The 27149-nt window shown below is 39.2% G+C and overlaps 1 protein-coding gene across 1 annotated transcript in view; it reads left to right on the top strand.

Moving 5' to 3' along the window:
• Positions 1–2987: 2987 nt before the first annotated feature.
• SULF2 (sulfatase 2) overlaps positions 2988–27149 on the top strand; it is a 247662-nt gene continuing 223500 nt past the window's right edge. Inside the window, exons 1-2 of the mRNA XM_050917299.1 lie at positions 2988–3076; positions 5480–5547. The gene's annotated coding sequence lies outside the window, so the exon portion shown is untranslated. The remainder of the gene's footprint in view (positions 3077–5479; positions 5548–27149) is intronic.

Genomic DNA, 27149 nt, shown 5'->3' with positions numbered 1-27149 from the left:
TGTTTGGTAAAAGGATCATTAAACATATGCAAACATTCCCTGTGCAGTATAAGGTCTTTGGGCCCTGACAGATGATAAATTAGAAAATTACAGGTTGCAGGAAAATGTAAATATCATTCTTTGTAAATCTGTCCCCTGGCAAGAGAGAAATGTTCCCCTTTAAGCAGTGAAGCATTCATTATATTCTTTTCACATCAGTGAAGAATGCCCAGACTATTTTACATATTTATACATATCTTGATTTGTCTCTTACTTTCTTTTGAGCACTGCTGTTGTACTGGGATTTGTCCTGGTTTTGTTAAGCAAGTACTCCAGCAGTGCACTGCAGAAAAATAGCCTAGCTTCAATTAACTCCTTCCATAATCTTCTGAGCAATCCAAGGGTCATCTCATTATGTTTTTCTTATTAACAGTCATGAGTCACTCACCAAGCATTCCATAAAAGAATTACACACTGGATTAAACTGTAAACTCACCTTGTGGTTACTTTTTCATCAGATGACTATACATAACTACAAATTTACGTTAATAGATAGACACCTTTATCATGGATTGAGGAAATTTAGTTAAATCTAGCTCCATTTAAACTTTCAGATGAAAGAGCTATAGTGACTTTTTTAATGTCCAGACACAGATGCATAGAATTTGCAATACCAGATCACAAGATTAATGCCTCAAATCTAGTGGTTCAAAGACACCAACAAAATAGCATTCCTGTAGTAGCTGATTGTCCAGTGCTGTCCATGGGCAGCGTTTTCTTTCTGACCTTTAGGGTGATCACCTGACACCTTGGAGCATGACACAGTATTCCAGTTTAATGCCATTCAGCTTATCATAACTGAAGCTAATATTTGTGGTGTTATCACATAATCAAATATAAATTGATTTGTTAGATTTTTTTAATACCTGTGGTTTCAAAACAACTTGAGCTGAAACTTATAAATGAAAGTTATTTCAGTTTTTTCAGATGTTTTCCCCAAACTGTACAGGAAAAACTGTTTTTATGCAAGCAAATTTCTCAGGCCGTTAATTCATAAAAAGGACCTTTATAACAATTGACACACAAATATCTTCGAACAGCTGAGATACTTAACTTTGTATATTAGCTACTGAGCATATTTCTCTTCCCTTCCTCCAAAATAATTATCGTTGCTAACAGCATCCCCGTTGTATAGAATGTAAAAGAGGGGAGAGAACTCTAATCTTTCCAAAAGGGTCCCATCAGTTATATTGTCTAGAATGCCTGCCACTTCTGGTCTTGATACTTGCTCGTGTTAATCTTCTAGGATACAAGTTTTTTAAGCAAGCCAGGTCTGTAGCTGTATGCACAATTATCATGATTGCATGCTCAAAATAGGCAATAGTGTGCTTAACTAGGTATGGACTTGCACTATCTCATGTGGTTATCTGATCTGTATATGCAGTCTAGCAGGAATCCTAGGTACATTATGCTGCCCACAGCTTGTTTGAAAATGAGGTTATAAAACCATTTATCAGAGCAAGGGAACTAGGATCTTTTCCAAAAGTCCCATGAAATATTTAACTTCCAAATTGACAGTCCCTAGACTAAAGGTGGTAAGGGGGCTGGAAAGGAACCTCAGTTTGGCATCACACCATTAGAGGAGATTTTAATCTCCTGGTGTGGCACTGTAGCATCAATGCTGAATAAAAGGAACAGGGATGAAATACTTTCCTAACTTATGTCAATGGCAAAACTCTCACAGACTTTGATAGGGGAGGATTTCACCCCAAATTCTCAGGTGACCACCAAAAGATCTAGCCCAAAGTTCTGTTGCTAAACTTGAATTTACATATTCCTGTGCAAGAGTTAGGAGTGCTATTAACAAAGCTAGACTGGCACTTCAGTAGTTGCATGCAGAAAGTCTGTGTTTTGTTAGCAATCTCACATTGAAAAGTTGTCCTGATTGCATGACACTTTTAATTAAACTTTACTGTGTTTGTATGTAACTTTATATCTTTCTGTCAGTATCAAAGCAGTTTAAGAAACAATAGTCATATGTATTTGTGGCGTGTTTGCCAGGTCCTGTACATTTTTGTAAATTATGGACTAAATTACACCCTCGATTACACTTGTGCAATCCAGTGACAGGCAATAAAGTTGCACAGGTATGATTAAAGGAAAAATTTAGCCCTTTATGTTGTGATTGCTTCAACACGTTTTAGAAATGCATCTATATCTGGGGTGGAACCAAATATGTATTCTATGACTGCAACACTACACAGCAGTATTTAATGAGGGGAAGTGAAGAATAATATATCTATTTAAATGTTTGCGACTATAAGTTGCCAGAATTCAATTACAAAAGAGTCATCATGTTTACAGTAAAGTTATTCTTTCACCAGATTTCTGTGCACAACTCTTTATATGACTGTTCCCTTGGACTCATTTTTAATAAATTAACTTTACCTATGCTTGTTACATAACAATATATAATTTATTCCCAGTTACAAGCATGAAAGGGGTTTTGCAGTTTGGAAATTTCATGTGGTTTTTAGTGAATGTAACATTTGAACCCATCCTGAGTTCCTCCCTCTCTGTTGTATCCATTCTTCTGAGAATGACACTTACTTCTAATGATTTCAATCAAAGATGGAACTTTGGTGGTTATTTTTGTTGTTCTATAGCTTTTTAGGAGGAATGAAATTTAGGTGTTACTCCCTCCCTTCAACATGTATAAAGATGACTGTTTTACAGAATTTCATGTAGGTTATTCCCCTCTAAATTTTCCTTAATATTGCTATATTTAAAAAAAATAGAAGTCAAGCTTTAGAAAAAACTGCTAAATTTATACAGAGATCAGGAATTCTGTCTAATTCTGAGTTAGGTACTGTTACAGAGGTTGGTTTACCCATTATACTTATTCTATTATCAAAAATGTGTGACCATCTAAAAATATTAGTTGAATTCAGTTAATATATTAGCAGGTTTTTTGTTTGCTTGGGTGTGTTTAAATGAGGTGCTGAAGGACTGGATTCTCAATTGGAAATTCCCGTTAGCTTCCAAAGGGTGCTTTTGACCTTCATCTGTCCTTTTTGTGGATAAAGGAAACATGAAGGTGACTCATTTTAATATACTGCCGAAAACACAGTATAACATTTTCTGATAATAGATTGTACTGCATGGGCAGATTTTTTTATTTATTTTATTAAAGCATCTTGTTGTCTCTCACAACATTAAAATAAGGTGATCAGTTTCTTAAGTAATGAGATTCTAATGTCTGATTGGGCATCATGGTGGAAATTATAATTGTTTTTCTTTGTCATCTGTGTTGAACTCTGCTTATCTGTCCATGTCTATTAACCTTGGTACTTAGGCCTATCTAGTCGAGCAGCAGCTTGGTTTTTTTTGAGTGTGTGCTTGCAACTGGTACAGGATGCTTATGGCTTGAGAAATACAGCATCTCAAGACCTCTTCCTCAGGGCCTCATCTTAATATTCAATAGGAGTCTTGTCTGCATGTCAAGTCACTGGGAGTTTTGCCTGTGAGAGGACTGCTAGATGGAGTCCTGAAAAGTGAAGAATATCATCATCGGTTTAATATGGCTAAAAGCTGCATAAGGCTCTGGGATTTTTTATGGTCTTATTGCTGTTATGGTTAAAGTTAAGTGAGTTCTTTCAACTCTAAACCATTGCTATTTCCTTAACAATGGCAAAAAAACCTTTTTGGCTCTAATTTCTGTTTATCAAACTCTAGACAAACAGATTAATTGTAACAGATACAAAAAGTTTATGCTTTACATCTGTCATCTCCCCAAAGTTATTCTGACATTTATTTATTCTAAACTTTGCGGAACGATTTAGCATGCTAGAATAACTTAAAAGTCAGTTGGAATTAAACAATTATGCTGAAAAGGTGCCTTATAGGCCTATTTTTAATACTGCTGTGGCATTTAACAAATATTTATGGTTTTGCAGGTAGTAGTCCTTTTTAAATACACTTTAGATTTTGATGGGGGGGGGAACCCCTGTTGGTTTTGTAAACATTAAGTACTTGGCATATCTAGACCACTCTTCTGATGCAGCTTGAAACGGGATATAACATGCAGCAATAATTTGGCGTTTTTTTTTAAACCACACTTTATTGGAACAGCATCATCGACATGCAAAACCCCACACATTTACTGTAACTCTCTATGAACTGATTGCCCGGGAAAGTTGCCTGGGGAGAGGCTTGTGTTTGAAAAGACAACTGCAAAATTTCATAAAATAAACAACAAGAACGTTTAGATAAAACTCAGGATTTTTTTCATTATGCAAGTGCTGTACAAACATTAGCTGATCCATCTTCACAATAACTGTGGGAGCTAAATAAACATTTTTAGCTCTATTTTACAGATGGTGATTGAAGGCAGGGAGGTTAAGGTAACATTTTTTCTAATGTGGCACCTAAATCTGTGTTTAGGCCCCTTCTCTCTATGGTAAAACCCATGTTCCATTGAGTTCCATTGTTTTCAGTGTAGCTACACATGGGTCTCTTTGCCTGTATGCATCTGATTGCAGGATTATGGCCTAAGGCGCATATGTAAAAGTGGCCTGGTTTTTTGGAAGTGCTGAGCACTTCCAGCTCCTGAAGTTGGTGGGATGCACAAATACTTTTATTGTTTCTGTGGGAGTTGCGGATGTAAGGTTGCCTGATTTTTTTCAGAGGCACTGAGCAAGTTTGGAATCTGTGGCATATGCCTCTCTTAAGGGCACAGAAAGGAACTAGTGTCAGAGCTGGAACTAAGACTCAAGCATCCTAGCTGTCAGTATTGTGCTTGGACCACTCAAAACAATGCTCCTCAAGCTGGTGAGAGAAGCAAGCACTAAAGTTGGTGAGAGAAGCAAGCACTCATCACCTTTTGGGATATGGTAGGCTCTTCTTTTTTGAAGATCCCACATTAGTCGCAATATGCAGATCTGCTGCTTCTCACTTCATCCCACATTTGAAAACTTGCGACAGGCAAGTCTTGCATCTCTTTCATTCCTCCATAATATCTTTCCATGTCTCCATTCCCTGTGTGCTCATAGTTTGGTTTGCTTTTTGTCTAGGGTACCCCATGCTAGTTGCTGTGCACTGATTTCTTAAATAACATTAAGGTTAAAATGCAAGAGGCAATTTCTAACTTGCCTAAAATATGAAACTGTACTGTACTTAAACTAAAATAAAATCATAAGTATGAAGTGGTCTGAGTATAGCTTGTGGAAGAAGGGCCTATATTTATCGCTTTACAGAACATTTGAGTGTTCAGTTTGGGGAGGGAGCTCACATAATGCCTAATGACAGACAACAACGGTTGCTGTACAAAATAGAGAAATCAATAGTATGGGGAATAGAACTACTGGGGAATGTTATTAGGGAAGCTGGAAAGAGAACTTGATACACAGTACTCAGATCTTAAAGATGGCAGCTGACCTCATAAAGGACCATAATAGAGACAGTCTGTCCTAAACATCCCCTCTTTTTCTTTTATTGTAAGGTTGCTGCTTACCAGCTAGCTGTTTTGAGGATAACAATGGCATGATGTGGTGGATATTGACTTTCCAAGTAAGCTGTTCTCCCCCACCCCCAGTATATTCTCACTGTTCACAGCGGAATGTTGTATGAATGAATTTAGAGAGATTACCCACTCTTCTGCTTTTAAAATAATGGCAGAATGAAAGAACTGTACAGGAAAAAAATTCTGATATATTAAGAATTTACAGATTGGGATTGCTAAAAATAAGTTGCTTAAAAACTGTTGGATATTTTCTACAAAACCAGGTATCTGCATGATGGCTTAATTAAAAGAAATCACTTGAATTTAGTAATAGTTGAATGCCTCTATGTTTTTAATTTTAAAATGCATTTACATTAATACAAATAATGCTATTCTGTGAGCCATTTCTGCCTCGCATATACACATGCAATTCCCAGTTTACCTTACTTGTGGTCCTGTAGGTTTATCTGCAGTGGAATTTTGGTCTATGTATCTCAAATCTCAAGTTTTCTTTAATTTTTGTTAAGTAAGTTGTGTTCGGGTGGCTTTTTTTTTCCTTACAATTCAGATTGTAGTTTGTGTCAGTGGCCTTTAAATGTGGGAATATGGTATAACAGTACCTGTTTCTTTGTGCATTACTGGGCTGAAGAGGAAAATTGTATAATGTGCTTTCCTGTTTTGCAAGGAATGGAGATGGATATGGAGATGTATGTATATATTTTAGCATTTGCTAGATTAGCAAGGTGGTGTAATCCAATGAATAGAGCACTGGATTGGGAGTTAGGAGACTTTGGGTGAAATCTGCGCCCCATCAAAGTCGATAAAAAAACTCCTATTAACATAATCTGGGTGAGGATTTCATCCTATGTTCTATTCCTTGGTTTGCCATTAAATCGTGAGACGTGGCTGTCAATATATCACTTAAAATCTCTGTGATGTATCTTAAAAATGAGAACAATGATATTCACCATATTTGCAAACATAATGTTTTTATTTATAGATTAAAAATAGCATCAATACTAGATGGAATCTTTTATAAGACCATATTGTACAGGCTTGATTATTTTGGGGCTGATGTATAATGCTATTTTCACCCAGCCTTGGATAGCCAGTCACAAGAATCCAAATTGATATTCGGATTTTCTTAGTAAAATTGCATCTCAGAATCTGTAGCTACCCTACAGCTGTGCCTGAAGACATTGTTCTGTAGTTTATCTTTACAATTAGTTTGTGAGTTGGTGCTAAATTACACCACCTTGCTATTCTAAGCCCTATCTCTATTGAACAGTCCTGTCCCTGGAGAGGTTTGTGTTTAGTCTGTCAAAGGTGCAAAGTGAATGCCCTGTAACAGTTCCTAGGTACTGAGCAAAGTGATATTTGGTTCCTTCTCCCTCCTTTTTGTACAAATTCTTATATCTTGGGTCTTTAGAAAGAACTACTCAACTTTGCAAATGGTCAATGGTCCAGAACTGAAAAGGAAGTAGTTCATGCTGACTAATACAGAAGAGTTTTTAAGTGCAGATAGTCCCTGTTAGGTTTAACTGAACATGCTCAGAGTGCTTTGCTTTTAATGTTCTGAATATGGCTCACTGCACATAGCACTTGTGTTTAGCATCCTGCTATTCACCTTCACTTGGAGATTACCTTTAAAATTAAATTGATTTTTAAAACTACAGAACAGTGCTAATGTCTTTTTAGACAGGGAAAATAGTAGAATAAAGGACACAGAGCACCAGGTGACTTACTATCCCCAGCTTGTGATTTTTAAAAAAAATCTTGCATCTTGAAAATTGTGACAGAAAACCAAAAATATCAATGTCTAAAACTCAAAGTGCAAAAGAGAGAAACATTGATAGTTGAGATTTTTTTTTTAAGTAATAAGGCAGAAGTTGTAATTCTACAAATAGAACTTAAAAGGTACAGTGACTAGAGTGAAATCCCTGCAAGCTGCATGGATACTTTTCAAAGACACCATAACAGAGGCCCAACTTAAATGTATACCCCAAATTAAAAAACATAGTAAAAGAACTAAAAAAGAGCCATCGTGGCTTAACAATCATGTAAAAGAAGTAGTGAGAGATGAAAAAGGCATCTTTTAAACAGGTGAGTCAAATCCTAGGTAAATCTAAAGGAACATAAACACTGCTAAATTAAGTGTAAAAATGTAATAAGAAAAGCCAAAAAGGAGTTTAAAGAACAGATACCTTGTGAGTTTTTTGCTAATAAAATGTTTAAGTACATGTTTAAGTACATCAGAACCTGGAAGCCTGCTAAGCAACCAGTGGGGCCCCTGGATGATCGAGATACAAAAGGAGCGCTTAAAGACGATAAAGTTATTGCAGAGAAACTAAATGAATTCTTTGCTTCAGTCTTCACAGCTGATGATATTGGGGAGATTCCCAAACCTGAGCTTTCCTTTGTAGGTGACAAATCTGAGGAATAGTCACAGATCGAAGTGCATTAGAGGAGGCTTTAGAATTAATTGATAAACTCAACAGTAACAAGTCACCGGGACCAGATGGCATTAACTGAAAAGTTCTGAAAAAACTCAAATATGAAATTGCAGAACTATTAACTATGTTTTGTAACCTGTCCTTTAAATCAACTCCTGTACCCATTGACTGGAAGATAGCTAATGTAACACCAATACTTAAAAAGAGTTCTAGAGGTGATCCTGGCAATTATAGACTGGTAAGTCTAACATCAGTACAGGGCAAATTAGTTGAAACAATAGTAAAGAATAAAATTGTCAGACACATAGAAGAATATAAATTGTTGGACAAAAGTCAGCATGGCTTCTGTAAAGGGAAATCATGTCTTACTAATCTATTGGAGTTCTTTGAAGGGGCCAGCAGACATGTGGACAAGGGGGATCCAGTGGACATCGTGTACTTAAATTTTCAGAAAGCCTTTGACAAGGTCCCTCACAAAGGCTTTTACGTAAATTAAATTGTCATGGGATAAGAGGGAAGATCCTTTCATGGATTGAGAACTAGTTAAGACAGGGAACAATGGGTGGAAATAAATGGTAAATTTTCAGAATGGAGAGCAGTAACTAGTGGTGTTTCCCAAAGGGTCAGTCCTAGGACCAGCCCTAATCAATTTATTCATAAATGATCTGGAGAAAGTGGTAAATAGTGAGGTGATACTGAACTGCTCAAGATAGTTAAGACCAAATCAGATTGTGAAGAACTTCAAACAGATCTCACACAACTAAGTGATTTGGACAACAAAATGGCAAATGAAATTTTAATATGGATAAATGTGAAGTAATGCACATTGGAAAAAATAATCCCAACTATACATACAAAATGATGAGGGCTAATTCAGCTACAACTAATCAAGAAAGATCTTGGAGTCGTCATGGATAATTCTCTGAAAAAGTCCATGTAGTGTACAGCAGCAGTCAAAAAAGCAAACAGGATGTTAAGAATCATTAAAAAAGGGATAGAGAATAAGATGGAGAAAATCTTATTGCCCTTATATAAATCCATGGTACGCCCACATCTTGAATACTGCATAGAGATGTGGTCTCCTCATCTCAAAAAAGATAGACTGGCATTAGACAAGGTCCAGAGAAGGGCAACTAAAATGATTAGGGGTTTGGAATGGGTCCCATAGGAGGAGAGATTAAAGAGGCTAGGACTTTTCAGCTTGGAAAAGAGGAGACTAAGGGAGGATATGATAGAGGTGTATAAAATCATGTGTTGCGGAGAAAATTAATAAGGAAAAGTTTATTTGTTCCCATAATATAAGAACTAAATTTCACCCATTGGCAGTTAGCTGCCTACATGCTAATAGTAGTTAACTACATGATTTGCTGGGAGGCTGGTTTTCTGAAAATGCAGGTGCAACTTGGGAGCTTGGAAAATTTGGATCCGAAACTTCTAAAGTGGAAGTCTCCACTTCCCTATGCTTTTAAGCTTTGTATGATGAATAGTCACATGTTCCTCTCTTGTAATTCTTCCTGTCACTGGTATTTTAATTAAGACTTGTCCTGGGGGTGTTCATTGCCAGAAGCAGAACTTTATGGAATGAGAAGAGACAGGCACCTGATTTTGGGGGGGATTCTAGTGTTTAAATATTTCTAAAATAATTACCTCTGGGCCAGATCCTCTGCTCTTCTTTGTCCTATTTCTGCAACTCCTGTGTTAACTTAAGGCAGCAGGTAAGGAGTCCCCTAATATAGAAATAGCCCTAGCATAGGTCTGGCATAGCTAACCTAACACCTCTCTTCCTTTCCCTTTCCCCTCACTGACAATCCAACCTCGGTGGTGGTCTGGAATAGACTGGGGTGTCTATGGGATGGGGCCAGTGTGCAATGTGCTCTGGTGGTGCAGACTGATAGAAAGATCCTTGATGGAGCTTAAGGCTGCTCTTCCTTGCATGGGGGTCAATTTGGTCCCAACAGTAATAGGATCCGATAGATGGAAAGGTGGCATAAAAGCACCGCCCAATCCTGTTCCTTCCCCAAATGTTTTCCTAGTGCACCTAAGGATCTACTCCTCATAATTTTTTTTTCACTGCTAAAAGTTGGATGCTACAACTGGAAGGTCCAATAGAGCAGTTAACTAAAAGGTTGCAACTAGGATAAATATCACAAAAGCTCTTTGGGTTTTCAGAGGGGAAAAATGGCAGTAATCTTCAATGAAATCTTCTGAGTTCACTGGTTGCTGCTGGGTGCCTGGCATCTCTAAAAATTGCACCATTTATTTAGGTGCCTAAATGTGGATGTAGGTGCTGAACTTAAGCACGCCTATTTGAAAATATTGGCTTTAACTTCTATATTTTCCTTTCCTCATCTTTAAAATAGGAATTGTGACGGGTTTTCCCCTGCTCTGGGATGTCACCTGCTATACTGGGGTACCACTGAGCCCTCCTGTTCCACCAGCCTGGGCTTCCTTACACTGTCCTGCTGAGCCAGGCCCTCAAGCCTCTTCTCGTGCGCACACACAGGTAGGGACACACCCAGCTGCAGAAAGACCCAGACACCGAGATCAGCTCTGCATGGGAGTGTAAACCCACAATTGTATTATCTTGTGCTGCACAGAGAACTGTACAGTATAAGCTCATAAAATTGGCCCCCTCCCTCAATGTGGAGGAAGATATGCACAGATTTTTGCCCCCCAGTTATGAATTCCACAAACTAGTTTCAGAGAAAACAAAAACAAGTTTATTAACTACAAAATAATAGATTTTAAGTGATTATAGGGTTTAGTGAACAGATCAAAGCAGATTATCCAGCAAATGAAACAAACACGCAAATTAAGCTTAATACTAAAGAAACTGATTACAAGTAGTAATTTCTCACCCTAAATGTTGTTTTAGGCAGATTAGAGTTTCTTGAAGGCACACTGCTCTTGCTTGCAGCTTAAAACTCCAGGTATTTTTTTTCACAGGCCAGGCACCTTCCCAGCTTGGGCTCAGTCCTTCTCCCTGCTTTGTCTTTGTTTCTTAGATGTTTCCAGCAATCATCCTGGGTGGGAATTCAGTGAAGAATGAACCCTGATTACCTCACTGCCCGGCCTTAAATAGAATTTTTACATATGGCGGGAATCCTTTGTCTTTCAGTGTGATTCCAACTCCCCTCAGTGGAAAAATACTGGTATTCTATCATGGAGTCCAGTACTAGGTGACATGATCACATGACCCTGCAGTGTCAAAGCAGCCATGAGTCAAAGGCCATTTATAGCAGGTGTCTCAAACTCAAATGACCGTGAGGGCCAGTTCATTGGCCTGAGGGCCACATCACTGACACCCTCCCCATTGCTGGCCCTGGCCCTGCCCCCACTCCCCCCCCCTTCCATGAGGCCCTGCCTCTTCCCACTCCTTCCCTGCCCCCAGGGGGTGCATGAGGGGTGTGGCGGGGGCTCAGGGAAAGGAGTTGAGGTGCAGCAAGGGGTTGGGGTGCAGGCAGGGGGCTCCGGCCAGGGGGTTTGGGTGCATCAGGGTTGGGGTTTGGGCAGGGGGATTTGAGGTGCAGGAGGGGTGTGGGGTGCGGGCAGGGGGTTGAGGTGCAGGCAGAGGGGCTCAGGGCAGGGAGTTGGGGTGTGTGTGCAGGAGAGCTTCGGGCTCTGGGGTGGCAGCAGCGCACACTGGGGCTAGGGCAGGCTCCCACTCCCGGGAGTAGCTGGAACCATATCCCTGCAGCCCCTGGGGAAGGGGTATGCAGAGCTCTGCTTCCTGCGCCTCCAGGTACCTCCTCCAAAGCTCCCATTGGCCGCAGTTCCCTGTTCCCAGCCAATGGGAGCTGTGGGGGGTGGGGCAGCACATGAACGAACCCTCTTCTTCCCCTCTCAGCCACAGGGGTGTGATGCCAGCCAATTAGGGAATGGCGCGGGGCTCAGTGGGGGCAATCCTACCACTGTAGTTTGCCCACCCCTGGTCTGGAGGTAGGCCTGGGGGGCGGGGGCGGGCCACTTGGCGGGCTGCAGGAAACACAGGCCACATGTTTGAGATCCCTGGTTCATAGCATCCCAGAAAGGTGAAAGATTAGTATCTTCAAAGACTTAATGTTCTCCTTAATGGGTTCATTGATTTGTCCCCAGCTAACCAGCCAGACTGGTTGCATTTTGTCTGGTGGGTGTTCTTCGGGTGCAAACACTTTTGTAGTACAGATGAATAGTCAATATTCCTAACTTGAGATACAAAAATGATACATGCATACAAATAGGATAATCATATTCAGTAAATCATAACCTTTCCAATGATATCTCACAAGCCCCATCTTGCATAAAATACATCTTAGATATGCTATAATCATATAACAATATTTCTATGAAGAATATGGGACATAGTGTCATAGGAGTAATTACCTCCCAAGAGAGGGCAGTGAGGCTTATTTAGTCAATATTATTTACAAGTTCAAAGAGGTTGAGGTGACACTCAGGACCACTGTCTATCTGCCCAGCCCCCTTCCTCATCAGTGGCCCAAAATAGCCAAGTGGGGCTTCTGTGGGATTAGAGAGAGAGAGTATGTGAGAAACCTGATGCAAAGCCCAGTAATGTCAATAAGAGGGCTTCCATTGAATAAGCTTGAATCAGGCCCCTGTTTCTTAAACTGAAGCCCCCAAGAGCAAATTCCATTATTTCACAATCTGATATGCATGTTCTGATTTTCATTTTCTTTATAGCATGATCCAACCCTTGATTTTTTTTCTGCTTGAAAGTTTTTGTACTGTTTTAAAAGCATTGGTGCCTATTTAGACATGTTATCTGCTTTATCTTTTTAAACTAGATATTCAGCTGTACAAATAGCTGTGATGTGTGTTCCTGGAATTGAATATCCTCTTACTGTGTACATAACATTTTAAGTAACTTGGTAAAATATATAAAATTTCTTAATTAAATGAAAAGAGTGCCTGATTCAAAGCCCTTGTTTCATACTGAATGTATTCTCAGATTTGCTTCTATGTATTCTCAGATTTGCTTCTATTAAAAACAATTTAAACACAGATACCTCTGGCAGTCTTTTAAAAACAAATGCACTCAAAGTATTTCATCAGTGATAGCAGCAAAAATGTTTCAGAAATAATTGAATGTAATAGATTAAGAAGTAAAGGGATCATAGACAAGGATCACAGATTTAAAATTCCCTAGCTGGCCTTAAGAAGACCGTAGCATCTTAAAAGTGGAAGAATTTAAAGTATAGAACTTTGCTTTTCACCACTTCTGTTGTTGCATAAAGGGTATTTTACACCCATTTTGTACACATATAATTAGCAGTGGAGAATTAGCCCCCTATTGTTTTCTGTGACCAGTGTGCCATCTCTTTTCAAATTCCTGATGAACAATTCCTAGGAGAAGAGTCCTGACTGAAAACCTGGAGAATGGTGGTCTTTAGACAAGCTTGTAGCCAGTGAAATATCCAAATTCAGATGCTAATGTCTTCCTCTATAACTGGCAGATCCTACATGCTGAAACCAACGTATTTGGAAACTAGAAGGAACCTGCTTTTTTATAAGCACATGTTTGAGAGAGGCAGTCTACCAGGTTTTAGATTTTCGGTTTCCCCTTTTTTCTTTGTAGCCAGGGGGGAGAGCTCTATCTCCCCAGAGCTCGTTTGTATTGTGTAAAATAAGCTTATTAAATCCTAGCCAATTATGATGCAATGTCTGAGCGTCTGTCAGCTTCCGAGAATAATTTTGTTGTGTAATCCAGCATTTCACTGTTCTGACTGGCTATAGAAGTCTGCTTCTAATGAAGGGGTCAATCATATGAATTATCTTTTTACATAAGTTAAAAGTAAAATGAACGAGAAGTCATGTTTTTGTTTAAATTGGATTTGAAACCTCCTGTCCATAAATTAGAGTATATTCCTTTGTTACTGTAAAACAACAGCTAAGTGCAATATTTTCCCTGCTTAGAGGGTAAGAGCCTCCTACTGCTAACAGCTGAAGGAGTTACTCCCTTAGTTGCATGAGCTTTTGGTCCCAGATTCACTTTCTTCTGATGAATCTTGGCAAGAGTTGTTATAATTTTACTTACAGTAATCTTAAGAAAAGGAATTGTTTGTAGTAAAGTACAAGAGTTTCTATCAGTGTTGCCTTTATATTTTGGGATAATCCTCCCAAGTTTTCCGTATACAAAAGTTGTCAAAGTTTAAAATCTAGATTTTTGGAAAAGATGCCAGCAATTGTTTGAGAGTTGATATTACCCTACGGTGAACTGGACTAACTTCAGGTGTGTTTTAAATGGGATTCCACTAAGTTGTGTCCATTTATATAAATTTGACCCATTATCTCTTACATCGAACTTAATCATTAGATATTTTAGTAACCATGTTTTAGTTAAATCAGTGAATGGGATGATATCTTTAGTGTAGAAATGTAGACTATGCAGCTTTTTGGGACAAAAGAAATTTCACACGCAACGTGGTTCACTGCAAGTTCATCTGAAACATTAACATTTGCGCTTTGAATTGTGTTTAAACCTCTTCACTCAGCTTTGATCTTTTGTAGCAATTTTTGTCTTTCATTGTTAAGTTTTTCAACTTTGCCACAGAATGGCATGCCAAGGAATGACAAAAAGCCAGTGAATTAGCTATAACATTACTTATTCTGTGGCTATTCAGCCAAGACAGGAAAAGCTACCCATTCATGCTAAAATGTTTCACTAAAGATGGTGGAGTTGGCTGTATTGTACGTTCTACTGACTGTAAACTATACTACCAGTTGTTTTTATTTGCCATATAATGACCATGACCAGCAGTGGCTTCAAAATGTTCTGTGTTTCTGGGCTCTTTCAGTATGCATGTTAGGTTCACCTTGGGCCAAAATTTGATCACATTCAAGATGATGTCAAAACACCCCATGATACTGATATCAACATTTGGCCTACAATGGCCTATTGTTACAAAGGAAAACATATGTCTGCTGTACGTACTCCATGGGAAATAACTTGTCATATTTTGCTTATTTCTGATATTAGTTCACTCCAAGGTGGACTGGCTAGGAAATTCAAAGGTAAAATTATAATTGGAACCATTGAAGATGAGGAAAATACTTATCTAGTAGTGAGTCTACTCCCCTTCACAACAAGCTGTTGTCCATCAAAAAAGGATGTATTTGATCCCCTATCTTCCTTTACTGCCTCTGTACCATTCTGTGTGTGTGTATGTGACACCCCCTCTCCCAGGGGTTTTCTATGTTCATTGACTTTCATGGATTGCATAGAGGTTAAGACCAAAAGGGGCCATTAGATCATCTGGTCTGACTTTTAGTATTACAAGCCATAACATTTCATCCACTTACTCCTATATTAAACCTAATAACTTGTTTGAGTAAAGCATAACTTGTCTAAATAAAGGATATCTTCCAGAAGGACATCTAGTCTTGATTTCAATGATACCATTTCAAATGTTGTCAGTTCAGTAATTCCACTGAGGATAGGATTTGGCCATGGGCCAAAAGAGAATCCCAATTTATTCTGGATATCACTAGTTCTGCAGTGGTAGCAAGTGGTTAAAAACAAAAATCAAAAACTTGTTTTTACCTGTAATGTCAGCATCTATGACTCAGAGTACACTGTGGGAGCTGATGTGTTGATGTAGGTAGGTGCTATTTTTATGTGGCCAATTTGCTGGCTTTAACTGGACTTCATTTGAAATATGAGAAATTAGTAATAGGTACAGCAGGGGAAGAAACCTGATGCCATTAGGGAAAGATGACTGTGGTGCAGAAAAACACTGTCACAAAGAGGAAGAGGAGAAATTGTTTTCTTTAGGCAGCAATGTTAAGTCAAAAGTTAATCAGTTTGCAAAGAAACAAGAAATATTTGTTTACTTAGAATTTCTTTTAATTTTGAAGAATGACAAGGGATTCAGAATCAATTTTCAAATTGGCAGTAGAGTAATTGCTTAATTTGGGGTCATAGGAAGCATTTGTTAGTAATGGTAGAGATACTTTTGCTGCACAGAGAGAGTAGGGGATGGATTACATAACTTCCAGACCTATTATTTCTATGATTTGTGGAGTATTCATAGTGACTGATGCTCAAGATTATTAATGGATTTTCCTTGAAACAAACTGTGGTGTGTAGACCAACTTAACGGTAGATGTTGACTAAATCAATGGTAGTAATCAACAGATAATCTTTCCAAAGCAATGTGCGGTAATGGCAATTCAATATGATTTAGGTGACCAAATATGAGAGCAGATTTCAAGTTAATCCAAGTGTTACTTCAGACTGCACATGTTAGACAGTGAAACTGCTTTCAGAAAACAGCAGATGAATTTAAAACACAAGATGGGGAAACTATTGTAGTATATTCTAATGTGTTTGGGGAAGATTCAACTGGTGGCAGTGCAGATGGTTTTACATGCTTTGTTTATACATATTCTGCTCTAGGCACCACTTCATCCTTTCTACCAAGGTGTCTGAATCTTCATATGGTAAGAAGGGAAGAATGAACATCTCTCCCTCTAAAGGCTAGTGTAGAATGTAACTAAGGACTAGAAATGTTTTAGTTTCTGCATTGGAGTTTTGATGTGAGTGTCATCACAAGAAAACATAGATGAGCTTGAAACAAGGCTCTGAGCTCGTTACTGCTCTGTAGTATTGCAAGAAGTGATTCAGGACAACTCTGGCTCCCAGCTTCTAACCACAGATGGGATGAGTCTTATTTCTGTCCAGGAAAATTTAGCATTCAAATTAGGTTATATTTAAAGACTAATCTTGGTGGGGAAAGTAACTGTAGGTGAATTTTAAAAATTTGTTTAATGGAATCTTAAAATGGCAGTGTCAATTTCGTGTATCCTATTTAGTCCAATTTTCAAATCTTTAATTCAGTGTACCAGGCTGAAGCAAAAACACAGTATTGCCATACCCACACATTTAAAACAACCAGGAGTCACCTCCTCCATTCATTTTTTTGGCTTAAAAACTGAGACTTCTGAAAATGAATGGGGTGCTTTTTATTTACCTCTGATCTTTGAGCCTTTAGGTTTCACATTTTCAAGCTTTTTTTCCTCCACAACCATGTTGTTTAAAATTGTGTGCGTGTGTATATATATATATACCTATTTAATTTTAAATAATTTTCTAGTCCCTGTGTTGGGGAGAAAAAGTCTTGTTATATATGTTCAGATTCTCACATAACTTGACCCCAGGAGTTGGAATTTTAAGAAAAGTATCAACTAGTCTAAGATTTGGCTACACTGAAATCTTTAATTGTAACATTGTGACTGCTATTGCTGATAGTTAATGCTGGTGCACACCTTGTTCCCCTGCTCTCCAGTGACGCTGTGTGTCCCTTGATAAATAGGGTGTGCAGAAATTTTGCTATACAAAAAAAAAAAAACCCACTGAGAAACCTGATGTACCTGTAATTTTTTTCTTAACAAATTGCACCTTCAGTTTTTGTCTTCCAGTGTGTACAGCTTACTGTTCTATTCATGACCACAGGAAAGCTTTAAATAGAACCTGCCATTTGTGCCTCTTATGAATCATGCATTCATCAATGTGTGCGAGACATTATTAATCTCTAATCTGAGGAATTCAAGTGTTGTCACTGAGAGCATGCATCTGAACATATTTTAACAATACTAAGGTAGGAAAAATGCCTAAATCATTAATTACTTATTTTTTCTATCAGTGGTTTAAATGGCAATCAAATCATTCTGTTCATATATTTAAAGCGTTATTTGCTGGGTCTCAGCTAAACAAATAATATTTAGATGGGAGGGAAAAACAGACACCAACATGATATCAATACTAGTCTGCTTTTAAGAAATGTATACCATTTGCTAAAGCTTGTGCTCGCAGAGCAAGAATTTATTTCCTTTGGCTGGTCAATACAGCACAGTCAGCTTTACAGAAGGACAAAGAATACATCCAGTCAGGGAGGGACAGAACAATACAGTGTCTTACTGTGATGTACTAAGAAGACCGTCAGTAACGCTAATAGATATTTCCATATGTAACATAATTCTGTAAAGAGCGAAGGTACTGAAAAAGGAAACCTTAAACCCTACAAAATTCCTGCAGGCATTTCAGATGAAATGGACCCTTCTCCCTGATATTTAACTGCGACCATTTTCTACCCCTAGTTTCTGTCCCCACTAGTTGCATGCTGCTTTTCAGAATTGCTGTGTATAGTTACTTCTATTACAACTGTACTGGTTGGTTGGCCTGAAAAGCTGGTAATTTATACATGTGGGTTGTGTGGGCTGGAGGTTGGACTTTCTAATTCAATTTAGCTTTAACTGCAATTCTGCAGTTCTTTATTTTATATTGGTGTTTAGAGGGCAAGTTTAAAAAAAAACCAACCACTCATATTATTACATAGTCCAAGAAACTCTATTCATGGCTCATTGGAAGAATACAGAAAAAGTGTTTGTAGCGGAGAGCAGTGACACATGGTCCAGTTCTGAAAAGTGCCAAACTCTTCCTGTAAGCTGCTCCTGCTGATTGTAGTGGGTGTTAGCTGAGATGCCTCACTCAGCAACTTGCAAGAGGAACCCAGCAGTCTGCAAGATTTGGGCCAACAGAAGAAATCTACATGGCAGTTTGAGAACTAAGAATGCATTTTTAGAATCATTACTTATTGCTGAATGCAAGTGATGGAAGATCACAGTGGATCTTGATGTATGGAGCTGGTCTTCTGCCATAGGGCCCATATTAGTGGAGGATTGAGGTCTTTCACCTCCAGGCTACTGGAGGCACAATGGTGAGATGTGCAGAAGGTGATGGTCAGAAGATCTGGACATGGCCTACACCAGTAAGAGATTGGGCTCTGAATTGGCATGATAAGTTTTTAATCTGCCATTCTATATGCAGGCAACGTGAAGACCACAGGGTAGGTGAATTATTATTGTAGAGGCTCAGAGCAATGGGAAACGTCCAGCAGCATTCTGGGCAAGCTGCAACACGGAGGAGCTGTCCTGGACAATGCCCTGTGAAAGAGGTAGTGCAAAGTGTACTTAGTTTTTATAACTGTTACTCACCTTGCACAGATTGTGTTAACTGTGTGTGTATGATGGGGATAGCTTTCCCTCATCCAACAGCACGGGAAAGGGCATGGCCAAAAGTGAGACCAGGATTTCTAATCTGATTTTTACCTCCTCCGAAAGGAATCCTCTCAAGAAGCAGGGGTACAGAAGAGGAAATGTTCAAAGTCTGAGCACTTGTATTTTCCTGGGGCTCAAGGTGAATTAGCTCCAATGCCTCTAGGTGGCAATGTTGTCATCCAGAGTAAGGACAAGCTTGTGGGGTCTATGGAGGAAGAGAGATGAGAGAGATCATCTGAGGATACTCCACCTTATGTTTTAGAAATGATCTTGCCAAGAGTCCTGAGATCTGTGTTGAATCAGAAAGACTGATGGCCCATGGCCCAATTAGCACACAGCTGTAAAATTCAAAATTTTCCACTCTGATCTGGCAGAGGGTAGGCAGCCCTGCTGGAGTGTTCCTGCCAGCAGCAGGCCGGTGAGCGCGGGGGTGGGGGGGCGGGTTCTGGGCAGCGTAGGTGCAGGAACTAGGGCTGTACAGAGGTGCTGCAGCACCCCCCAGGTTTTACATGGGGCTCTGCTCCTGGGCCTGCTCAGTGGAGAGGTCTCTGGGTGGGAGGTGCTAGGCATAGGGGTCTACAGGAGGTTTTAGCGGGGGCGGGAGAGAGGGCTCTGTGGTTTTCAACTTGCGGCCCATGTAATATGTTGTGGCCCACATATGCGGCCCACGGTGTATCAATAGTTTGAGAACCACTGAGCTAGAGTCTAGCTAGCCGCTGGCTTCCATATAAATACAGTACACATGCTGCTGAACTAGGGCAATTTGCCAGATGCTTAGTTCTTTAGCCAACATACTGGCTTATTAATAATGGGGTCTCTTCTATCTAGTTTTGGGGATTAGAATGTTGAGTAAGAATGTCATTGTTTCTAGCTCAATACCTGCTTGTGGTTTTTTAAAACAAACTAGTTAAAGGGACAGTAAACTTAAATCTTGCTCTACCTCTGAGGAAGTTTTGCCTGTTACATTAATGTAAGTTACATTTTTTCCTTCTGCTCTGTCTATTTTGTTCAGTTTGTTTACTTTGTGTGTTTAATAGCGCTCTTGATATAGTTCCTTTTTACTCTTTAGTCCCTTATGAGTTTATTTTCTCTGTTTGGTGTGGGTCTTTTAATCAGAGCGAAGAGACAAGCACTTCTAAGAAATAGGAAAATACGACAGATTGGCATGGGGACTAAGATGTGTAGTACCCGAAACTGTTTAGTCAATTACAAAATGAGTCAGACTTTGAGTTGACAGTCCCTTTTAATTAGATGTTCCAGAAAGCTTGCTTTTTATTTGGGTGTATGGTGTTACAGCTAATGTAATCTTTTTGTTTTGCTGTCTGAGTCTCCATCTTTAGTTCATTTTTTGTATTGAAATGAAATATAAACTGAAACCATTGGTAAGATACCAATTATAACAGTTCAGTTCAATTAATTCTGTTGATTCCTTGAGTATTTGTAAGGTTTGGTATTGGACTCTTCCCTCTACAACTGTTCAGTTTTGGTCACATTTGGTTTTATGAAGAAAAGTTACAATATATAAAATTCTCTTGGAGCAATACTTACACAATTTGTCATTTAGGAACCTGTAAAACTTATGTTTAAACCAATAGGAGTCAATTCAGCTATATAGCTCATAGATAATTTCTGTTAATGGTTTTCTGGTTAAATATGTAGCATCATCTGGTTTTGGTCATAAAAGTAAAATATATACCACAAACCGTATACAAATGCAGGATGTGCAGTTTGCTATAAGAATCTTAACATATGCAGATCCTAACTTATTTTATTTGACCTGTCTAATATAATGAATATATTCATGTCATTTTAAAAACTTTTATTTTCTTGCTTGTTTTGAGGGTGAAAGGAAGGAATTGCCTGTGCATAAATATATTACTCCACAGTGCACAGCATGCTTTATTATATTGCATATTGTATTGAATGCATATATGTATCTTCATGTTTGCATACAAATTACTTTTGAATGTGTGAACGCGTGCATGCACAGGTTTTTATACTATACAACTTTGCATCAGAACAATGTTAAATGAGTTAAAGGGGATATGAATCATAATGACAGGCTTGATGCCTGGTATCCAAGATACGTTAACATGCTGATAAGTTACTTGTTTCCCTGCTGTGAGAACTGGTTGCTGTATTTACTTCTTTGGGTGAATACAGACTAAATTAAATCTGCAGTGACCTATATTGTGCTCTAGCTAATGACCCAGTTAACCCCTGGTTAATTTTCTGTCTCTTGGTGTCCTGGGAACAGGGACATGTTTACCTCAGTTGTGAAGAACCTTTAGAAATGTGCCACTGGCATTTATTATTCTAGAGCTGTGTGTTTTAATAGAAATTAGCTAATGGGCCATAGGGATCTGCAGAAGTTGCAGAATGCCAGTACGGGGCTGTCTTTCATTTTTTTCTCCACCCTGATTTACATGACTAAATGTCTTGACTTTTGTTTTGTTTGTTTCTTGATTATGGATCTGTCTGTCTCGTGCAAGAAACAAAGTTTGCTTAACATGCAAGACGTTAATATTGGCAGCTTCCCAGAATTTGCCCCTCTGCAAACTGAAATTAAACAAGAATCATCCAGATATTAGCAGAGAGGGTTGCAAAGGCAATGCAGTGTGATCATTAAAGGGTTGTGATATGTAAATAAATCTAGACATAATCATAAAATAATAATGTTGACCTTGGCAAAGGTTGGACCTCTCTAACAAGGAATAACCTCCCTCTCCAATGGGAATTTGATTCTGCACTAGCTGGGTAAGCCTATATGTGACAGTTTGACTTCTTCAGGAAATGACAATGGACTCAGTGCCAGGCACAACAGACAGGGGAACGAGGTCGGGAATTACCAGATGTGTATGCTGGAAATGCTGAGCCTCAGCTCTCTGTAGCCTTCCTCATAGTTAGATTGTAAAAAATTCAAGGAAGAGAATGGGTATGTTTCTGTATTCCTGTGTTCTGTGGCGGAGAGGGGCTTTGAAACCTTTCTCGCTTCTCAGGACTGTCTAGTCCTCAGTGTAAGTTAGAGCAGCATTAGGGACTGGTAACAGCCCCTTAGAGACCATAAGCTGTCAGGAGTAGCTGAAGTGCCTTGTGTGTCTGCCATGCTCTCTTCCCATCTCCAGCCCACCTCCTACCCACTCCAGGTATAGAGTCCTATGCTGATGTCTGCAAGGCAGCAGAGTAGAACCATTCCACCAGCTCTGCACCAACTGGCAAACCCAGTGCTAGGAGTATTTGTCTCCAGTTTCCTATGGCCTATTTCCTTTCTTGTACAAGCTGAATAAGAACATCGGTTATTACATGCCATATAAAGCTGCAGTTCTGACTCAGAAGGGTTGCTGTCTAAATTTCCCCAGGTCGTCATCTCTGTCTGCTCAGTACTCTGTTAGATCTTCCTGAACGCACCTGTGCTGTTTTACTCCTGCTTACCCATTACTGTAATATGTTAGTGATTAATTCTCAAACTGTGGCCTATGAGCAATTGGAGGTTTGTGAAGTGCATGCTGATGGCCTATGGAGTGCTGATTAGTCACAGGGTGCTGGGTCTTTTTCCAGCTGCTAAACTGTATTAAAATAACTTGAACAGAGCTTACATGCTCTCTTAATGCTACACTTCCACATAAGACATTGCTGTAGTTGGCACAGGGATGTTTTCTAGTGGTGAATGGGAAGGGTCTGCACTGTCATTAATTGGTGGTGAGGTGTCCATGAAACAATCTTCTTATTAAGGCCATGGTCCCCACTATTAAAAAAGTTTGAGACCCTTTGAACTGAAGGCTTGAACTCACTCTTGAATTCTGTATTATTAGATTTGGTCTGGATCCAAGCACACGCTTACCTTGGGAAAGGGCTGGATCTAGAGCTGAACTTTGCAACTATCGCCTCTCTGTAATGGGCAAAACGTAATCCTTAAGTCTGCATTGACTAGCACTGAACTCTCAGGGAATTTGAGTTTGGTTCTGGAATTGAACTTTACCATCCAGACTGATAAGCTACAAACAGAACGGCTCAGAACTCTTCAAAATCTCACTGTAAAGTTTTTCCAGAATTGTTTCAAACTATATTAGCTGCAAGGTCAATGTTTAGGTCTGTCTTGAGGTTGTTCCTTAAGGATCCCAGAGAAATGTACAGTAAAGCATACATGCAATAGTTTTTTGTCCAACATTAGCTTCGACACAAATCCACCTTCTCCAGACATTTTAGCATTCAATTTACAAAACAATCTTGCTGTCTGAATGAACTTATCTAATTGCAGTGAGCCCCTTACTCAGCCTATTTTTGTCAAGGAACTATTGAAAATAATACACTTCCCTGAACCAGCCAAACCTTGGCAGCATGTGGGTCACTTAGTGGTTACAAATTGAAGCTCTGGGACACAGCTGTGCCAGAGCTGATCCTTTATGGCATTAACACATTGTCCATCCCTTGTCGTTCTTACCTTTGGGGACGGAATGCTCCATTATTTTTGCTTTGCCTAAGGCAACAACAGGAATAGGTGCAAGCAGCAGCTTGTGTGCTCAGTCATTCTGCGGTGGTATAGCTGCTGTGCAGATGGTGGCACGTGGAAACATTTTTATAGCAATGCTTAGTTCTGTGCTGGCCGCACAGACACGGGGTTTAGGGCAGAACTTTAGCTGCTCATGTGCAAAACTGTAAGACACCAGTTGAGATGTCAATTTTTAGACTTAAGAAATGGAGTATTTTTTTTAAAGCAACATTGCCTCCCTCCATATCTCCCCCTCCACTCTCAGTCTCCATGAGGATCACCTCCTAGAGTTTTTCTATGGCATTTTTACCCCACGCAGAATGAGCCATGGGGCTGACCCCAAAACGTACAGATCCTGGGGGTTGTCCAGGAGGCAAGGGTAATCTGCACTAGCTCTGGAGCCTTGGGATTCCTTGCCCCAATTCCCTGGAACTGTCTGATCCTATTCCTCATATTTAGAGAGGTTCCGCATTGTGTAGGGACATTCTTGGAACTGGACTGTGTATTGTTTCACAGATAATCTCCATAGTCCCAGCTGCACCGAAGCAGGGCTGTGCACGTGTTCTCCACCCTTGTTGGGCCCAGGCTCAGCTTCTCTGTTGATTTCCCCACAAGGGCCTGGGGGTGAGGAGGTTGGTGCCAAAGGAGCACAATATGGCCCTACAAAATTATTAACCATCGCTATATGGGAAGTACATTCAGTGACTGTGTAAAAGCATCAGTGAAGCCTTACCTGAGTTGAAATAACAAGATGTCCCAAAGCTTTCCTGTTTTAAAAGAGAGAAAAAAAAGCTAGCTTTTATTTTTCTTAGTGTTTCTGAAATATTCTCTATTAGAAAATAAATTGTATAACAATCCATAAATTGCAAAAGTAATTTGGAGTCCCAAGATATTGATCTCTTCCATTTTACCATCTGGAGCATCTTGAAAACAGGAGCTTTTTTCTGTCAGTCATCTGTCAGAGTACAGGGAATTCTGCATATGAAGGCAGCTACAGTACCCCACAGCTAAGTCCCTAGTTTTTTCTGTTTATGAGCTTATTCTGTCAGGGTCTGTTAGTTTTGGTATTGTTAGAGGTTTAACAGGATTTCAGACTTCTTGGTGGTCTCCATGGGTCCTTTGCCAATTTCACCTCTGCCAATTCCTTCCGCTGGGCGGGGGGGAGGGGGAGTGACTGTGACTGAGAAGATTTGAATTACATAGGGTGTAATTCCTTTATCCATAAATTTATAAGGGATTGCTTCTCTCTTGGTTAGTGTTTTAGAGATAAGAGCCAAATTTCGAGCTTTTGTCAGAAAGGGAATATAGACTTCAGAATCTGCAGTATGAGATTGGTATTTGGTGCCCCTTCATTTTGTTTAACAGACCAATAAAATATGTATATGTATATAAATGTGGTACATTAATAAAACATAGTACTATACCATATCATATACACTAATTTTGTGGACACAATTATGACCCCTGTTACACATCCCCAGAACTGAGCCAATATGGAGGGCAAAGATACCTGTATCAGAAAGGGCTAGTACAAATTACTTCCAAGAGCAAGGGAGGGCCATATTGTGATCAACTGTAGTGTCCCTGGTGAGCACCTGAGGCAGTGCAATTATGCACTGTGTATCTTAAGACTCATGATGAAACAACAATTTAGCCTTTGTTAAAGGCCTATTACCTAAGAGTAATGGACAAGCTGTAGGGGCAGTAGATGAATTCAATTGTCTGGGATCATATAGATCCAACCAAGGAGGCTGCTCTAAAGAAATTGGAAGATGACTAGGGATGATCACTCAGCTATGGCTTTCCTTTCTTTAAAAAAGTGCATGTGAGGGGAAAGTGGCATCTCAAGATGTATTAAGATGTGACTGGTGAATAATGTATATGTTTCAAAAATGGTTTATGGATGTGAATTATGGGAAGTTAATGCTTCTGGTAAGAACAAAAGTGAAGCTTATGAACTGTGATCTTGGCAAATACTCTTGCAAATCTCCTGGATGGAAGAAAGATGAATGTCTATCTTGAAGTATTATTGGCGAGGAGCAGGCCCTGATGTTGGAAATCGGCAGATGCAACTGTATGCATTTTGGTCACATCAGCCACAGGGATGGAAATAATAACCTTGAGAATGTTATTGTGGAAGGTGGTCGTCGTAGGAGATGATCAGCAAGAATATGGATGGATGATGTGTGGAGGTCACTGCGGAGTGTTTAAAGTTAGCAATGGGTCATGAAAGCTTTAAAAAATTGTTCTATAGTGTCACCAATACTCAGACATGAGTAAATGGACAGACAGATTGTCAGTTTACTTAAGTGTGTGTTACTGGTGGCTTCTTATGTATTTGCATGGTGCCTGGCCCATCATTACCCTACGGGGGTGGGAGGGATAGCTCAGTGGCTTGAGCATTGGCTTGCTAAACCCCGGGTTGTGAGTTCAATCCTTGAGGGGGCCACTTAAGGATCTGGGGCAAAAATCAGTACTTGGTCCTGCTAGTGAAGTCAGGGGGCTGGACTTGATGACCTTTCAAGGTCCCTTCCACTTCTAGGAGATAGGTATATCTCCAATTATAATAAAAAAAAATACTTCATGACTGGGACTCCAAGGCTCTGCTGCAAAAAAAAAACAAAACAAAAACAAAAAAACCCAATATATAATTAAAACAGCAATAAATAAAATTCCTGATTCACATTGGCCAGTACGTGACTTGATGGGTCAATACCTGATTTTTCATAAAGAGTTTAAGAAAACATGAAACAGGTTTTCAGAAATCTTACTCCCTGCAGCATGGGGCTTGATTAACTTTATTGTTAGCTTGCATAATTACATGTCTGATTTATGGTTTTGGTTTTATTTTAAACAGAGTGGTATATCTCTATAAATAAGAGAGTATTTCCTGAGCTGCCCAGTGCTCATCTTAGTAAATCACACTTTCAAGCTGTTTTTGATTTTAGACAAAACAATAGAATTATTTCTATTATTTAAGTTCTGCAAGGCCACTACCCTTTCTGCATTAAATTTCCTTCCAAAGATGCACTTCTGTGGTAACCCAAGAAACTAACTAGTTGATTATGTCTAAGTTTTAAGTACTTGGGAACAATTTCTGTATCTTTATACTTTTATCTCCTCATAAATGACTGAAAAGATTTTGTTTTGACTTTCCAGAACAGCTCATCTTGGCACTGAGAATTTCATCCCAAAATGTGAATGTCTGGGAAAGTTTATGACTACATTAAAACAGAATAGTGGCAAAGGTTCTTATTTACATTTTTTGTAGCTTCGAAATCAAATGTACAAATTGAGGATTAGGGCCTGATCCTGAAGTAGTTCCATTGACTAGGATCATTAGTCCAGTTATTCTTTTGTGCCAACATAGCAATATTTATATTTAAACAAAAACCAAAACCTAAAACTGAGTTCTTTTGCAACTTTAACTGCATAGGGGATACAACTAATAATGCCCTTACTTGCACTGAGTAGCACATTACTCTAAGTGAAGGCATCTCCCGCATAGTGTAGATCTCCTCAATATATTTCCTTGCTTGTAGTATGTCTCATGACTACACTGTTCTTCTAAAGTAGTTGTTCATGTGTGAATATGTAGCAGAGTGATATAAAAGCAATATTTTATTCAGAATATTTACAGAAGAATGTTAAGCATGACTGCATCAACTTTTGC

This window comes from Gopherus flavomarginatus, chromosome 11, assembly GCF_025201925.1.
Source record: "Gopherus flavomarginatus isolate rGopFla2 chromosome 11, rGopFla2.mat.asm, whole genome shotgun sequence".
Lineage (NCBI taxonomy): Eukaryota > Metazoa > Chordata > Testudines > Testudinidae > Gopherus > Gopherus flavomarginatus.
The sequence above is the reverse complement of the archived record's forward strand: the minus strand, read 5'-3'. Positions and strand labels throughout refer to the sequence as shown.